The 15,249-nt window shown below is 37.3% G+C and overlaps 1 protein-coding gene across 2 annotated transcripts in view; it reads right to left on the reverse strand.

Annotated features, from left to right (window-relative positions):
* LOC123864505 (neuroligin-4, Y-linked) overlaps positions 1–12,777 on the reverse strand; it is a 125,205-nt gene extending 112,428 nt beyond the window's left edge. For both annotated transcript variants that reach the window (XM_045904989.1, XM_045904988.1), the window contains exon 1: positions 12,575–12,777. The gene's annotated coding sequence lies outside the window, so the exon portion shown is untranslated. The remainder of the gene's footprint in view (positions 1–12,574) is intronic.
* Positions 12,778–15,249: the final 2,472 nt, after the last annotated feature.

The following is a 15,249-nucleotide window of genomic DNA, read 5'->3' on the forward strand; positions in this document are numbered from 1 at the left end:
TCCGTCCGTCTGTCTGGCAGAAGCCTGTATCTCGTGAACCGTAATAGGTAGAGAGTGGTTCACAAAATCTGTATTTCTGTTGCCGCTATAACAACAAATATGTAATAAAAATATCAGAATGGCTGCCATGAAAATTAAAAAAATTAAAAGTGTTATTTTTGTTACATTGAGCGATTTAGCGATACCAAAGGGGTAGGTATATGTATTTTGGGTTTAATAAGAAACTGCCATACCTCTTCCAGGCTAGCTCGCTTCCATCTTAGACTGTGTCCTCACTTACCACCAGGTGAGATTTCAGTCAAGGGCTAACTTGTATCTGAATAAAAAGTCTGACTTCACGTTCACACTGAGTCTCGCAGTGAGTCTGCTCACAATCGACAGTTGACGATCCGTTTGGACTTTGGTGTGAAGAAAGCCTTATTGCAACGAACAATTATATGGAAATGAGGCTGTTGGAACTTCTCTAGCACATTTCGACTCCACAGAAAAGTTTTAAAGTCAAATAGCCTTTTTACACATTGCTTGGGACTGGCATTTTCCTTTGGCTTTGTCTGCTCAGTCTTTATTATTAGTTTGCGCCGAGTTCTCCAGCGTTTGTTTCCTTCGTGTATTTTTCTTAGTTTGCACTTTTTACGGAGGTATTTTTAGGGTTCCGTACCTAGAAAAGAAAAAACAAACCCTTACAGGATCACTTTGTTGTCTGTCTGTCCGTCGTGTCTGTCAAGAAAACCTATAGGGTACCTTACCCTTGACCTAGAATCATGAAATTTAGCAGGTAGGCAAGTCAAGAACCAATAAAGAATAAAATCCGAACACCGTGAATTTGTAGTTACATCATTGAAAAAAAATGTGTTCAGAAAAAAATAATTTACTAAATCACAGATCCGTTATTAACTTGCAGTGTTCTACACAAAAGTGCTAGGTGTACCTTGTAAGATGGCACGGAGCCCTTCTTGTGCGATTCCGGCTCGCACTTGGCAGGGTTTTATTGTTTTAAGTAGATTCCTTTTCACTACCGTTGGATTCAAGATTGTTTTACTTAAAAGCTTAGACTCCACTACTACAAACTTTCTCTTAACATCTAGGTAGTAGGCGTTCGAACAGATTACAATCAGGTTTAATCTGATAAGATAAAAAAGTTTGCAAAGACAGTTACGAACAAGATGCACTTATTTATATACAGTTCAGTTGAATTTCCGTTCTGATTTGAAATGCGAAAGTGTGTCTATCTGTCTGTCTGTCTACTAGCTTTTCACGGTCCAACAGTTTAAACAATTTTGTTGAAGTTTGGTGCAGAGTTTAAATCCCGGAGAAAGACATAGGCTACTGTTTATCCCAGAAAATCAAAGAGTTCCCACGGGATACTTCAAGAGGCCCATCCGCTTAACCGATTTATACTATAGATAGGTATATACGTAGCCTTGCGTCTGGCAAATTGGCATAGAACATTTTTTATCCCGGAACATCAAAGAGAGAACCGGATTTTGAGAATCTAAATCCATGCGGACGAAATCAGAGGCATCAGCTAGCTAACTAGGATTCATTTCATTTCAAATGGGTCCAAGTGACACATCTCAACTAATATACATTTTTAAGGTAGCTATATGATCTTATCCTGAAAATTACTCATTTTTTATACCGTACACTCCACACTTGAAACGAGATCATGAATTCGTATCACGACTGAAGAGCGCAGTCTCTTACGAAAATAAGGAAGCATTTTCCTTTGTTGCGAAAAATCTTAGAAACACAACCTTATTCACACAGCCCGTTCCCACTAGTCGAATGTCGGGCCCAGGTTTTAATAGGGTGTCAGCGCCTCTGTTTACACTTAATCGGTTATCAGCTACGGTTCGACCGAACTATGGACATCGTAAAAGTTGTTGTTGTGATGACGTAAGTATTATACTTTGAAAAGAAAACGAATAAAGACAGCTAAGGAAAGAAAATATTGGGTACACCCAATCCTGAGGGAAAGATTTAGTTCAAGAATATTTCAGAACTTAATTACAGAATTATCGGCCCCGACATCCGACAAATGGGAACAGTGTCATACTTATTCATTGGCGAGCGAGATCCGACATGCCTTTTTTCTGGCAAAACACCCGACATTTATTGTCGGCACCGATACAAAATCGGTTTCAGACAAGTGTGAATAGCTTCATATAAAATGATCTGCTAGTGATATCCGATTGAAATCCGGGTCCGACACCCGACAAGTGGGAACCAGCTCTTATTCAGGTGAAAACGTAACGAAGGCCGTTTATAACTCTATCTTTTCTGAGATCACTTCAGCCACTACCTGCGCGAGTGCTTCCCGAGTTTTTCCACGATTTTTCCCACTTAATAAAAGTCTGGAGGAGACGGGGAGAAATTCATATGTTAAGTTCGTGGACTGACGCCGGCGTTTTAAAGCACCCGCCATTTTTATTTATCGGTTAAAAGAGCTGGTGTCTGTTTTTTGTTAGTTGTAGCTTTCATTTTACTCATAAATCCATATTTCCATACTTAATATTATAAATGAGAAAGTGTGTCTGTCTATCTGTCAGCTTGTCTGTCTGTCTGTCTGTCTGCTAGGTTTTCACGGCTCAACAGTTTACCGATTTTGATGTTTGGCACAGAGCTAGCTTACACCTCGGGGAAGGATATAGGCTACTATTCATCCTGGGAAATCAAAGAGTTCCTACGTAATTCTTAAAAGCCCATCCATTTAACCGATTTTTATGAAAAGTACAAAGGTAGCTTGCGTCCCGGAAATTGACTACTCGCAGGCATTGAATCTCACCTATTGATAAGTGATTATGCAGTATAGAAGATATGCGCCCCTAAATATTCGATAAGATTAATCTTGTAAAAAAACGTGCGGTATTATAATGCCGTACAAAGACTTGCATAAATGTTCCTAGTCAGTCCGCACCTTTATAAATAGATTGTAGACGTGACACCTAGTCATATAAATAGGCCAATAGGCCGATAACGACTTTTATTTGCTCGTGCAGTGACCGGAAAAAAGGTTCTATTATCAAGTAACAGGTTGTTAGGGGAATGTTTGTTTCCGATTTTCTTCTTTTTTTTTCACTAACTATGTCGTGTCAGATTTCCTTGTATCTTTTTACGATTACGGCATTTGCATGAACTATCCAGCTTTTATTTTTTTTGGTTTTGTACCCAAGGGGCGAATCGAAGCCCTGTTAAGAGGGGTATCTCCGTCACTCGCTTCATACAAACGTAGTTCGCCTCTCATTGGAATACTAACCAATCATACTCAATGGAATTTTGAGAATAATATCTATGCCTGTGGTTTTCCAGATTTTCGTTAAAATATTCGTTTCAAAGTTACGCGGTCTTAAAAATTTACATACAAATCTTTGAGCCCCTGTAATTTTAAAACTACATATTTTTAGAAAAATCTAAAACACCACAGGCACAGATATTAGTTTCTAGAATATGTCTGCAAAATTTCATGGACTTTGGTTGCTTAATGTTCAAATGAAATTGGAACTACGATTGTATGAAGCGAGTGACGGAGAGAGCCCTATTAAGGTATGTTTCTGTGGTATGTTCTGATACGGACGCGCCGCAGCTGTCGCGACAATGCTACGTGAATCACACTAATATTATAAGGTGAAAGTTTTTATGTATGGATGGATGTATGTTTGTTACTCTTTCACGCAAAAACTACTGGACGGATTTGGTTGTTTGGAATGGAGATAGATTATACTCTGGATTAACACATAAGCTACTTTTTATCCCGGAAAATCAATGAGTTCCCACGGGATTTTAAACCTATATCCACGGGAACAAAATCGTGGACATCAGCTAGTATGACCATATACGGAATTGACAAATTAACGCAATATTAACTCAACTCCAAACTGTCTGTCTGTCTGTCCGTCCGTATTTCACAGCCACTTTTTCATATTATCACTGGTTACGGATTCCTTAAAAGATTTTTAAAAAACTTGATCACTCACTCCACACGGTGTTTCCTTGCTATAAATTGAAGTCGGTGTTTGCGTTAAAAGCGATACATCCACCGCCTCCATTAGCGGCACTAAGTGTCCCCTTCCCCGGATCCGCTCACAAACCGGGTTAATAGTATTTTGTCCCGGGCACGGTGTTGACGGCGAAAACCTAATGGGAAACGAACTACACAAAGGGCTCACCTCTTTGTATACCTAAGTGTTGTACGTAATAGGTGACATTTTTTGGAAATGTTCACTATAATTTCCTAAATTCTCATATACTTATGAGCTCTTTTTAACCCCCGACCCAAAACGAGGGGTGTTATAAGTTTGACGTGAGTATCTGTGTATCTATGTATGTATCAGTGTATCTGTCTGTGGCATCGTAGCTCCTAAACTAATGAACCAATTTTAATTTAGTTTTTTTCGTTTGAAAGGTGGCTTGATCGGAAGTGTTCTTAGCTATAATCCAAGAAAATCAGTTCAGCCGTTTGAAAGTTATCAGCTCTTTTCTAGTTACTGTAATTTTCACTTGTCGGGGGTGTTGTAAATTTTTAATTTACACTTGTCAAAGGGTCTTATTAGATTATTTAACTGCTACAAAAAGTGATTTAATCAGAAGTATAATTATACACTATTTGGTTTGCCAGCTCCTTAGATATTCTGGTTAATTTACTACCGTTATGTGAGTTCTGGAGGGGGAAGGAAGTGACATTAACGGCCGTTAATGGAGGTTGACAGGCCGATAGCTTTTATGCAAACTCGCGCTACATTTGCTGCCACGGAAAAGGGTGTGCACTTATGGGTCGAGCCTTTTATACGCTTTTATACACTTTTATAACCTTTATAGCACTATTAACCGTATAAAGGAACTTTATAACACTATTGTCTCCGTAAAGGTAATATTATTTTGTCATAAAGAAAAGAGAAATGCTTATTGCCCACTGTGTATATGGTTATGCCAGAGTCGTAACTTTAATGCAGACTATACACGTTACGGCAAGTGCAAGTCGACCGTAATGCCACAGAGTAACGATGCATTACATGCAGAGGTTCGACCGAGATGTCTAGACAGAGCAATCGTGCGTCATGTGAAGGATGATTTAAAATTTAAACGATAAGAAAGCTTAGGATTGATTTGCTTAACAGCTTTGATACTTCTAACAAGTTAAGTGATTTTACAAAGTGATTTTAAATTGTCGATTCAACTAAAAAAGCACGTCAAATCATTGTGACTTCAAATGCCAGTATTTCATAGAAGCTTTGACTAGTTGTCACACTAAATTACACCGTAAACGATAGGTAGGTAAACACCGGATTAAAACTGCATTCGTGATTTATTTTTATTGATTATGATTATCATTATCATCATCACTATCATCATCATCATCATAAGCCTGTGGACTCCACTGTTGGAAATAGGCCTTCCCAAGACAGCGTCACCACACTCGGTCGTCAGCCTTCATCATCCAGCCACTTCCCACCAGCTTCTTTATATCGTCGTCCATCGTGCATTTTTAACCCCCGACCCAAAAAGAGGAGTGTTATAAGTTTGACGTGTGTATCAGTGTATCTGTGTATCTGTCTGTGGCATCGTAGCTTCTAAACTAATAAACCGATTTTAATTTAGTTTTTTTTGTTTGGAAGGTGGCTTGATCGAGAGTGTTCTTAGCTATAATCCAAGAAAATCGGTTCAGCCGTTTGAAAGCTATCAGCTCTTTTCTAGTTACTGTAACCACTTGTCGGGGGTGTTATAAATTTTTAATTTATACTTGTTATTGATGCAAAATATTAATTTCAATGTATAATATCGTAATTAAACATGTTGAGTTAACACAAATAATGTCCTGATGCATGTACACAACACAATATTAGTGCTAACAATGTTACTGTTGGTAGAGAGTTGGTACAGACACACTTGTTAACAATGTTAATATATTGTTGCTTTGATGTACAACACCGGCAACTTAATTTTACATCACTTAGACGGATTTATAAATCATAAAATATTATGAGCAGAGTTTTCGGATGTTTATGTGCTAATGAAAAATATTTTGTACCATAATGTCACTTGCTAGTACTGTTTAGAAAGTAAGAACATTGATTTGAGCTTAATTAATAAATTAATAGAAAGATAAAAAAATATTGGTACTTGAAACAATACAAGCGTTCATAGTTGTTGACCCTCTCATATCTATTGTATGTATTAATTAATCATGTCGAACCTATACCCACCAGTGAATATCTATAGGTGGACCGAAAAATAGTTATTTGTTATGCAGAACAATTTAATAGAAAGAAAATAACATTATAATAGAAAGAAAAAAAATACAAACCTGACTTTGGCTAATCTGAGTAAAGCACTGACATAGGAAAATACCTCATAGGTGTAAAGCCAGTAGAAAAAAAAGTATGTAAGTACGCCAATCATAGATCACAGTTCGTAACGTTCGAATTTCAACTCGTATTTTGCACGCTAGCGAGCAAAATTACCACTTTCCACTCGCCCTTCTTTTCTAAGGGCAAACCAATCTTTTCCGAGCGAGTGAGATGAAAACTATATTATACATAGCCAAGGCCACTCTCCAGTCTCCAGGTATTTAACTATACCCATGCAAAAAAATCACGTCAACCCGTTGATTGAAGGACAAACCAATGAACCAACAAACACACTTTCGCATTTATAAATGGGTAGTGATATAACTATGAACAAGTGTAAATTAAAAATTTATAACACTCCCGACAAGTGAAGGTTACAATAACTAGAAAGGAGCTGATAACTTTTAAACGGCTGAACCGATTTTCTTGTATTATAGCTAAGAACACACTCGATCAAGCCACCTTTCAAACAAGTAAACTAAATTAAAATCGGTTCATTAGTTTAGGAGCTACGATGCCACAGACAGATACACAGATACACACGTCAAACTGATAACACCCCTCTTTTTGGGTCGGGGGTTAAAAATATGCCTGTATAAGAAGAAAAGCAGGTATTTTCTTGCATTTTTAGGCAGACTAAGTAGCACAGGAGGCTGCTCCAGTTTCTTTTAGCATAAAAGATGTCTTTCTATGCAGCCTATATGGATCATGTGCTTACATTTCGACAATGCTACTCTATCTGAAATAGGACTTTCTAGTCGGGTGAGCCAAGATGTCTTGTCTTTTATTTTGTAAATGGCTCGAATTTTTAACAATTCGAATTTTAGTTTGAAATCTCTCTCCTTAACCCCCGACCCAAAAAGAGGGGTGTGATAAGTTTGACGTATGTATCTGTGTATCTGTCTGTGGCATCGTAGCTTCTTAACTAATGAACGAATTTAATTTAGTTTTTTTTTTGTGTGAAAGGTGGCTTGATCGAGAGTGTTTCTTAGCTATAATTCAAGAAAATCGGTTCAGCTGTTTGAAAGTTACCAGCTCTTTTCGAGTTACTGTAATCTTTACTAGTCGGGGGTGTTATAAATTTTTAAATCGTGTGATTGAACCATGGCGTTATTTTAAACTTTATTATTATATCTAACTTCTGTAAAATTAAAATTAAATTAAGTTAAAAGTTATGACTCAAATACCCGCTAGCCGCTTCCATCTTAGACTGCATCAACACTTACCACCAGGTGAGATTGCAGTCAAAGATTAACTTGTATCTGAATTTAAGCCTTGCCTAATAAAACGAAACAAAAAAAGAAACATTTTTTGTTGCTGTTTTTATAGCTAATATGAAAACCTGAAATCCAAGTTAAGTAAAGTAGATATACCTATATTTAAGTGCTTTAAGACGAACGAAATAGAATTAGTTTAGTGGCTTTCTTTCCGACCTAGTTTCCAAAACTCTTACTGAAGAATTTCAAATATAGAAATATATAGACCACAAATATTTAAGTTATTTTAGTAAATTAACCAATTAAAAAAAAAAGTTATCTTAAGTTATCTACAGAGATTTATTCTTGAGTATAACTGTGTACGGAAGGTATAGTACGCGACAGGTTGAGATTGCAATGGGGGTATGAGGCGGGGGGATGACCCATACACCCGCGCGTCACCCGTGCTTACCCGCAGAGGGTTAGCGCGGGGGTTTGCGGGTGTGCGGGGAGTCCCCACCCCGGTTGCCATCTCAACCTGTCGCGCACTGTACACCTCGGTAGAGTGAACTAGAGAGGTGAGAGCTCTCGTTTTGAGCCTGAATTGCTGAGTATCTGTGTAGCTGTCTGTGGCATCGTAGCTCCTAAACTAATCATCATCATCATCATCATCATCATCATCCTCATCATCAGCCTGTGGACGTCCACTGTTGGACATAGGCCTTCCCTATAGAGCGCCACCACACCCGGTCCTCAGCCTTCCTCATCCAGCCACTTCCCGCCAGCCGCTTTATCTAATCCTAAACTAATGAACCGGTTTTAATTTAGTTTTTTGTTTCAAAGGTGGCTTGATCGAGAGTGTTCTTAGCTATAATCCAAGAATATCGGTTCAGCCGTTTGAAAGTTATCAGCTCTTTTCTAGTTACTGTAACCTCACTTGTCGGGGGTGTTATAAATTTTTAATTTCCACTTGTATTCTATTTTATTAACCTACGCGGATAAATAGTCCCTCATCTGCGCAGGACGTAGCGGTATCTAAAAAAATTACAGTCGCTACTTCAACTTAATACTTAGGTTTTACTTTTTTAATTTAATCGTTACTCAGAAATTAACTTAGAGCTAATTTTTCAATCGTCAAATAACTTTAGGAATGAGGTTTATTCAACGTCAAATTTATTCCTCATATGAAAGTCATTTGACGATTGAAAAATCGGCCCTTAGTGAGAGTGTTCAAAAACAAACACCTATTCACATTCACAATAGGTATACAAAAAGAATTAACGCAATCATTTTCGTTCACTGGATAACACGTTTTTTAGATAACTGCTATTTACTCAATGCTTTTGTTAGTAAAAAAATTCAGTAGCCAATCATTGATATTCAAACAAGGTAACAATTTTATGTGAGCTTAGCACAATTCAGGTCCAAACGTTAATCAATTTGCCTGGTGTGAAACCGTAGACTGACATCGTTTATGCGATCACACTAATATTATAAAGGCGAAAGTTTGTATGTGTGTGTGTGTGTGTATGTTTGTTACTCCTTCACGCAAAAACTACTGAACGGATTTGGCTGAAATTCAGAATGGAGATAGATAATATCCTGGATTAGCACATAGGCTACTTTTCATCCCGGAAAATCAAAGAGTTCCCACGGGATTTCGAAAAACTTAAATCCACGCGGACGAAGTCGCGGGCATCGGCTAGTCATTTTATAAATAAGCACGACACTTCAAATCAATCACTTGATCAAACGATCAAGCGAAGCGATAAGGTAGTGAATTTGATCATCACAACCCATATTACAAAATTGTTAAAGTGTGTTTGTTTGTTGGTTTATTGGTTAGTTGGGTTTGTCCTTTAATCACGTTGCAAAAGAGCAACGGGTCGACGTGATTTTTGCATGGGCTTAGTTATATACCTGGTGTGTGACGTTGGCTACTTTTTTCCCAGAAAATGAGTCTCCACGGGATTTTAAAAACCTAAATCCACGCGGATGAAGTCGCGGGTATCATCTAGTGTACTATACTTAAGATAGTTCACTTTTGTCTGATGTATTATACTCACAGCTTTTTGGTGAAGTGCGTGATGGTGATTTCAGGCGGGTTGAACCAACATATTGTTACTTAAAGTATGACACATATCTGATGGACAAAATCCCGATGGAGGTCGACCGGATGGATTCCGTAGTGAATGGTTTTCCATTATTTATGCGACCCCTAATTCGGACTTTGTGCATAAAACACTATTGATCCGTGTAGTGTTTGTGATTGGAAATTCATTGAGCATACCGTGGTCGATCAAATGGTGTTGGTTAGTTTTGTTTTTGCAGGCACACTTTTGATTTTACCACCACAGCTGTGTTTTTTTTTATAACTAAATGGGCTTGCGCTTGGCTGCAATCACACCAAACAGCAGATGATGCAGCTTAAGGTAGAGCGTGCCTGCCCAGAAGGTGCCTATTCACTCTTCTTTTGAAGGTACTAATATTATAGCTAGCGGGAAAGACGGAAGCCGGAAGGGCATTCCATATTCTAGCAGTGCGTAATAAAAACGAGAAAACAAAACGCCTTGTACGGGTGCGTGGGATTTCCACTATGTAGGGATGCAGACATAAGCTATGCTATGCCTAGTAATTCGATTGTAAAATGTGTGATAGATATTTTGATTATTCCTTGATGTTTTCCTTCATCGTTATAAGCAAGTGATATTTTATTGCTAAAACACATAACTCCGATAAGTTGAGGGTTCGTACCCGGGGATCGAACCCCAGACCCCCTGGCTAGGAGGTCAACGTCGACTTGTTATAAAGTCAGTAGAGCAGGAGAAGTGAACCCTAGTGAGCTCCCCGGTACGCCCCGCACACCCGCACAGTCCCTGCGCTTAACCCGGTGCGGGCGAGCGCGGGTGACGTGCGGGTGTGCTTTGCGTCCCCCCGCCTCATACCCCGATTGCCATCTCGATCTGTTCTATAGTTTGGTTCTTATTAACCCCCGACCCAAAAAGAGGGGTGTTATAAGTTTGACGTGTGTATCTGTGTATATGTGTATCTGTGTATCTGTGTATCTGTCTGTGGCATCGTAGCGCCTAAACGAATGAACCGATTTTAATTTACTTTTTTTTTTTTTGTTTGAAAGGTGGCTTGTGTGTTCTTAGCTATAATCCAAAAAAATTGGTTCAGCCGTTTAAGAGTTATCAGCTCTTTTCTAGTTTTCTTGTAGAGAAGAAGGTTAGATAACCGTTAGGTTCATAATATTATGTCAATTGACAAATGTCAAGCTGTCAAGATGGACGTTGCCTAAATACATAATTATTTATTTGAAAATGATATTTTGGAAAACTCAGATACTTTAGATTAGATCGTAGGCGCGGAATAGTCCAAGAAAATCAGTTCAGCCGTTTGAAAGTTATCAGGTCTTTTCGGTCTTTTCTAGTTACTGTAGCCTTCACTTGTCGGGGGTGTTATAAATTTTTAATTTACACTTGTTTGAATATTAATAAATCAAACTCAATATTTGAAGACACGTTCGGAATAAATATCTTTGTCTGTAATTTGGCAGATTTTCGTAAAAATACGCAGTTTCAAACTTATAAATTTTTAGAGAAATCTATAAATATTTGTTTCTAGAATGAGTCAAAAATGTCATTGAGTTTGATTGGTTATAGTATTCAAATGAGATCCGAACTACATTTGTATGGAGCATGCTGCGAATAAACTTCTCTTAATATTCAGATTTCTTTTGAGATAAGTAGCTACCTTCCTACCTAAATGATTTTTCATTGAATAACCGGCCTTTCTTGAATCCAAAAGGTCTTAATTAAAGTCTTAATTAATTAATTAACATCAAACGAAAGTGATTATTTAGATTGGGCACAACGCTTTAGATAAATTGTTTAATAAGTAGCTTTGTTATTAATTAGATTTTAAAAACATCATTACTTACGACCTATTTAATTTTTTATCTACCCAGTGATACTCGCGTCATCGACGCATCATTCATCAAAATCGGTTGAGCCGTTCAGTAGTTACGAGCGGGCATAGAACCGGACGTACATACATACATACGTAAAGGTCAAAAACATAACCTTCCTTTTCGCCGAGGTCGGGTAAAAACGAATTGAGAATAAAAACATTAGTCACACATAACGTGGAGTTAACATAAATACGTAGGTATATACTTACGTGCAATATATAATAATTATATTCACGTTCAAAAACCTTTTTATGTATAAAAGATTAAGTTAACTTAATGCCACGCACGACGTCTCGGTTACCATATTATACAAACTTATATCTACACATACAATAACTAGGGTTCCCAATATTTAAAAAAATATACTCCCTTAGGGGCGGAATTTTCAAAAATCCTTTCTTAGCGGATGTCTAGGTCATAATAGCTATCTGCATGACTTTCATCCCGATCCGTTCAGTAGTTTGAGCTGTGCGTTGATAGATCAGTCAGTCAGTCAGTCAGCTTTTCCTTTTATACATTTAGAAGATAAATTAGATGATGCCCGCGACTTCGCCCGCATAAGTTTTAGTTTTACAAAAATCTCGTATGAATTCTTTGATTTACCGGGGATAAAAAGCCTACCGTCTTTCCCCTGAATGCAAACTATCTCCGTACCAAATTTTGTCAAAATTGGTTAAACGGATGGGTCATGAAAAGCTAGCAGATAGCTAGACAGACAGACATACATTCGCATTTATAATACTAGTATGGATTTTAAAAATATAGTACTTTATGGGAAGAGGCTACTACTCTACTACTTTTTCCTGGGAAATCAAACAGTGTAGAAAGATTTGTCAATAAATACTAAAATTTTTTCTTTTTCCAAAGATTGTTTCATTTTGTTTCCGTTTTTTTGAGGAAAATTTTGTTTGAAAAGTGAGCCCTATTGCCTCTACAAAGTGCGGGATTTGTTTATTAAAAAAAAACTGCACCAAATTATTATAATACAATACAATATGCTATAATATGGTTGGCAACCCTACCCATAACGTATATAACATGGTATACACACATCAACTCACCATTACGAAACGGGACCCTCTTCCAAAAGTCTAGCACACACAAAACACGAATACTCCATTGCACTGCACACACAAACACACAGACACCGTGTCACATCACAACCCACTGTATTCGATTTATTCGCTGTATTCGCTGTATTCGTTGTATCCCGCGGATGTATTCGTCGGGATAACCCGGGCGCGGTCGGGATACAACACGTCAGTCCACCCCACTGGTGCTGTTTGAGGGATAGGCTCTTCTGCGCATGTCTTGCCGCGCAACCTCGCCCCGAGAACAATGAAATTAATAGACAGAGTATTATGTGTGTTCAACTTTCAAACGCCATTTGTTAGTAACCCGATTCATCGTTCCGGGCTACAGTATTAAAATACAAACAATTACATTAAATAATATGACTTACAAAAAAAAAATTAACAAAATATCACACTAATATTATAAATGTGAAAGTTTGTGTGAAAAAGATCCATATTCTTCTGTGGTACAGCTATGACCCGCTAAAGTTATAAAGATGTGGCTCATGGCGAACTCATTAGTTTTTTTTAATACCAATATCGCGGCTCTTCTCATATTGTGTTCAGTAATCTTCTCTAGTTATTGTGTTTTTTTTTTAATTAGAAAACTCAAATATATAGAATCTAAATGAAAATAACAACTGCATCCATTATGATACCATCATAACTCTTCACACACTTCACCGCACGAGCCAATCGCAGCGCCACAAATGCAACTGTGCAAACTTTTCATGAAAATTTTTCAGTCGTCAGAATTGTGCAAATCCAAGCATAAAAAATATGATGCACGTTTTTCAATAGGTATAGACATGCCGCATTCGTTTTTCGCTAGTAGAACCAATAATAATATACTCATAGTTACTTTGTACGCGTTATACATTTTTTGTCGAAATAACTGAAATGCAAGGAAAACTAATGCTCCGTCTATAGTATTCATTGGTCTGCGACTTCGCTGAGATGCACGAGTCTGGCCGAACGGTGACGAATGGCAGGGCTCGTTAACGCTTCGACCGAACGTCGCGTGATAATAAATCGGTGCTAATTCTGTTATTGTTAGCACTTATTATAAGATCATTCTTGAGACGAATGGCTCATCTAATTCATTAGACATCTAATGAATTAGATGAATGATATACAAGAAATGTAGGCTCTACAATAATTGCAAAGTGAAAACTTACTTTGCTAATTGAACAAAGAAAAACAACTCTGCTTGGTTGCTTGCTTTGCATGCATGTTTAGTAGCAAGAGGACGAGTAATGTTTAATTCGAAGTTGTTTAAAAAAATTATACATGAAAATTTATCATTTCCCGTATCACCGAAACTACTGATAAGTATAAAAAAATTGAAAAAAAAAATTTGAAAAAATAAAAAAAAAATATACTAGTTATTTTGTCACAGATTACAGAATTTATAAAGTTAAATTCTCATAGATTTCGTAGACTCCGTAGAGTTCGTAGACTTCGTAGAGCTATTAAATGCCATTCATTATACGAAACTAACAAAATTGGCCTCCCCTTTTGAAAACTTATTCAATAAATCCGTCACAACCGCTTGTATACAGTCATAAACCAAAAAAGAAGAATTGAAATCGAGCTAAATAAAAACTTTCTCTATTCATAGGCGAAGGTTAACATGCAAACGCTGTATTTTTGTTCAAAAGAGGCCTTGCGACTCAATAAATAAGTTCTCGACCTCTGATCTACACTATAAGCATTCTATAGCGGAAAGCCGTTGATTATACGCAAACGTTTCGGATATGTTCGTCCAACTTCGGCCATAATCGTGTGACTACAAACGAAGCCCAATTTTTACGACCACGGTTTCGTACCCCTGCAAAACATTTTTACACTCTAATTTCAACCTTAATTAATATGAAATTAAAGTTGAAATTTGACTGGATAGTAGCGTCGGAGTTTCTAGTTGTGTGTTGCAAAGAATCGGCTCGTGATAGCCTTTTCGGCATTTTTTCCGGCCATCTTTCTTTGAGTAAAGAAATAACCATGTGTGTTCATTTACTTTTTAGTACGATATTATTTGGACGGTCCTTTTGAAGTCTGAATTTATTTGGGACTGGCTGATGCCCGCGGTTTCACTAGCATTTAGGTTTTTAAGGTTCCTTGCCTCAAAAGGAAAAAGTTACCCTTACAGGTTCACTAATTGGTTGTCTGTCTGTCCGTCTGTCGTCAAGGAAACCTACAGTATACTTCCAGTTGACCTAGAATCATGAAATTTGGCCGGTTGCTAGGTCTTATAGTAGATACAAGTACAAGTAAAGGAAAAAATCTGAAATATAAAAACAATAGTCTTTTTGCTTTGACGTAAGGTTTTTTACACCTTGGTTACTTATCTACTATCTCCAAACTTCATAGTCAGCGTATAAAATAACGAAGGTCTGGCCTTCGCGGGCTCTTAGTCTATAAACAAAAGTTCGAAGAAAATTTTAATTTATCTCATAACCTGGTATAAGATTAATTTTCTTTTAAATTATTTAATACGCTGTTGGACAAAGAGGACCGTTTTACAGAAGTTTGCGAGGATGAAAACTTTTTAGTCCGTTAGACAAAGAAAATTAATTATTAGTTCAGAAACAAGACATTTATTTTATTAAGTAGGCATATCATCATTTTATTTTTAAGTACGTTCCTACTTAAATATATTGCCC

Source organism: Maniola jurtina, chromosome 4 (assembly GCF_905333055.1).
Source record: "Maniola jurtina chromosome 4, ilManJurt1.1, whole genome shotgun sequence".
NCBI lineage: Eukaryota > Metazoa > Arthropoda > Insecta > Lepidoptera > Nymphalidae > Maniola > Maniola jurtina.